The 3,272-nt window shown below is 51.5% G+C and overlaps 1 pseudogene; it reads right to left on the bottom strand.

The window, feature by feature from the left end:
* Positions 1-334: 334 nt before the first annotated feature.
* LOC137229564 (tumor susceptibility gene 101 protein pseudogene) lies at positions 335-1,697 on the bottom strand (annotated as a pseudogene).
* Positions 1,698-3,272: the final 1,575 nt, after the last annotated feature.

Raw genomic sequence — 3,272 nt, 5'->3', positions numbered from 1 at the left:
ATCCTAGCAGTTTTTCTTGCAGAAGCGAACAAGCAAATGCTCAGAATAGCCAGTCCTGAAAAAGAGAAACAAAATTGGAGGACCTATATATAGGTTTATATAGGAATATAAAAAGAACTCTTACAACTTAGTAAAAATAAAATAAATAGCGCAGCAAACGGGCAAAAATTTGAATAGCTGCTGAAAAGATGCTCAACATCATTAAGGAAATGAAAATATCAACCACGAGATCCAATTACATAACCACTAGTACGGCTAAAAAAAACAACAACAGATAATAACAAGTGTTATAATAACAAGTGACAAGGATGTGGAGAAAGTGAATGCCTCATACTTTTTTTTTTTAATGCAACAAATTTTATTTAGCATAGTCAGTCCCAACATTCAGCACAAAAAGAGTTTACAGAGGATAGAAAGTGCATTAATAAAAGCCAGTCTTTACCAAAAGAAAACAGAAAATATATTATTGATTCAAAATATTTTACACTTGAATGATAAACTGCAATAACTTATTCTGGGCACCTACTGATGTAAGAGAAAGGAAGAGAAGACAAGGATGCTTTAGAAGAGCTCAATCTCCAGCTGGTATCACAGGAGGCAGCAGAGGTCACTAAGACTGGCAGTGTATCTTGCTTCCTGCATTAATGCCCTCAGCTGGAACTGTTTGCAGGACAGAAGACATACATGCTTCAGGAAGACGTCCAGGTCTATTACTCCCCGCCCCAAGGCTTCTCCCAGGTGAAAGACAGTGTCTTCAATAGCATTTTCCTCTGCATACAGATTTAGGATCTGTTTGTATAGTGGGGCTGTGGGAATGATAACTTCATCAATATCATTGTTTTCAGATCGATTTTCCATTTTCTCCAGAGTAGAACTGAGTTCAACCCCAGCTCTGAGTTCAACCCCAGCTACTTCTTGATCTAAACAGGTAACCATCTCTTCCAGTTTCTGGGGACCTTTTTTCAGGTCTTCTTCTGTTCGTTTCGAGGCATTGAGCTCTGCCTGGGCACGATCCATTTCCTCCTTCATCCGCCATCTCAGTTTGTCACTGACTGCTGAGATGAGAGAGGCTCGGACAGTGTGTCCTCGCTGATTGTGCCATCCCTCCTGGGACCAACAATGGTCACAGGAGGCTGGGAAGGGTACTGGGAACCTGTGGTGGCAGGATGCTGACCGCCAGGTGGGTAAGGACGGCCTGGGTCACCACTGGGATTGGAAGGGTATCTGGATGGGTATGCGGAAATTCCACCTGGTGTGCCTGGCTCGTAGGAAGTATTTGGTGGCCCTGTTGCCTGGTATGGTGGATAGGATGCTGAGATAGTAGGATGAGAAAAGACTGGAGGTTCTTCTCCAAACACTACAATCGTGACTTGAATAAGCCCCGAGTCTGACTGTGAGTGTTTCCATTCGTGTAGATAAGGAAGATATATCTTCCCGTTAGCGTCCACATGCTTTCCTGTTTTAATAGTCATTGAACTAGTAGGCTTCACCAAACAGATAGGGGGATTATACGGGCATGTGTCCAGCAGCCAGTGGCATATTGGCTTATTTATATGTGTACCTCTATAGGGCACAGGAATTGTTCCCGTCAGCTTCATTAGCTCCCTGGAACTGCCATCATTAAAAACATACGAATCGGGCTTCCTTGGTGGTGCAGTGGTTGAGGGTTCGTGCCCCGGTCCGGGAGGATCCCACATGCCGCGGAGCGGCTGGGCCCGTGAGCCATGGCCGCTGAGCCTGTGCGTCCGGAGCCTGTGCTCGGCAACGGGAGCGGCCGCAACAGTGAGAGGCCCGCGTACCGCAAAAAAAAAAAAAAAGAATCTTTGTGTCACCGATGTACTGCACAGTGAGCCTTCTTAAATGGCTGTTTGCCTGCAAAGGCTGTCTTCATGTCTCCTAGTTCCCACAGCACGACATCTCAGGAAGATCTCATGGCCTGAAGAATCTCTGTAAGTGATTAGGACTCACTCTCTGATGTGAAAATCCCATGGAGTCCACACCGAAACGTCAACCTGATATCCAGTCCGGAGTCCCCTCCCTCCACCCTGCCCTGAGATGTCCCCCGGCACCTGCTCTGGGGAAGGGGGCATGGTTTCCTCTGGCTGGCTTCCTGCAGGGCTCTAGGGTGCCTTTTCTTCCTGGCGTGTTGGGAGCATGGAAAAAGGAGGCAGGCAACTCTCTGTGACTGGTGGACTTGTCCAAGCCACTGGAGGAGGCTTCAACACGACTCCTCACCGGAACCGGGTGCCAATGAGGGAGCGGAGACAGGAGAAGTTTGCGTGTTGCTATGAGCACCAGGGTCAGACTGAGGCCCCTGGGGGCTTCCCCAAAGTGGCTATAGATGAGTCGGTCAGGGCATTCACTTTTTATTGGGGTTATTTCTTCAGACCGATATTATTTCAGGGAGGACAAATGCTTTTTGGCTAACTAGTCTGGAGCCCTGAACGTCTAACTGTGCCTAAGGCTCCTGGCATCATCATCTGCTGTGGGAGGCTTGCAGCCCACGTGGATACGCATGGAGCCCGGGGGCCAGCCGGAGTCACCAGGGCTGGCAGGAGAGACGGGTGCTCTGGGGTCCTGTGGAAAACCCACCCTCTCACCTCCCACAGTCAGATGGAGGTGAAGGTTGGTGTGTTTGTCTCCTTGTGGGTGTGACGGGAGGACAGAGCCCGTCGGGGACACCGGCTGTCCTGACTGGTGGGAGGGGTGCTGGGATGCATGTGGGGTCCGCGTGGGGAGGGGCTCCTGCTGGGTCCAGCACCATCTGGACAGGGGTCCTGGGATGCCCTTGGGGGCAGTCAGGGTCCACATTTAGCTGAGCGGAGTGGGGTGGGTGTGCCTGGGCCCCTGAAGCTGTCCGGGGTGGGAGGTTACTGGGGCTGCCCTGGGGTCAGCACAGACACCTCGAGGCTGTGTTCCTCGTCCTCTGTCTGAGGCCCGTGCCCCCACGGGAGGGGGTGGAGTTCACAGGCTAAAGAGGGAAAAGAAGAGTGCCAGTTTTTTGTTCTTTGGAACCGAGGGAGGCGGCTGGCTGGAAGTCTCCGTCCTGACACTGGAAAGACCGCCAGGCCTGGCCTGGTTTGGGCAAATGCGGGACCTCAGAGCCCTTCTGGCCTCGCTGCCTCCCACCTGCGTCTGGGGCCTCTTGCTCCTCAGCTCTCTGCTATGGCTGGTCCCGCTGCCTCCTGTTCACTGAAGGACTCCTGGAACACAGCCTCACTGCCCCAGCTACACCTAAGGCCAGGCTGCCCTGGGGGCGGCGGGGGAGGGGG

The sequence above is a fragment of the Pseudorca crassidens genome, chromosome 8 (genome assembly GCF_039906515.1).
Source record: "Pseudorca crassidens isolate mPseCra1 chromosome 8, mPseCra1.hap1, whole genome shotgun sequence".
In the NCBI taxonomy this organism is placed as follows: Eukaryota; Metazoa; Chordata; class Mammalia; order Artiodactyla; family Delphinidae; genus Pseudorca; species Pseudorca crassidens.
Note: the sequence above shows the minus strand (reverse complement) of the source record. Positions and strands in the feature narration are given on the sequence as shown.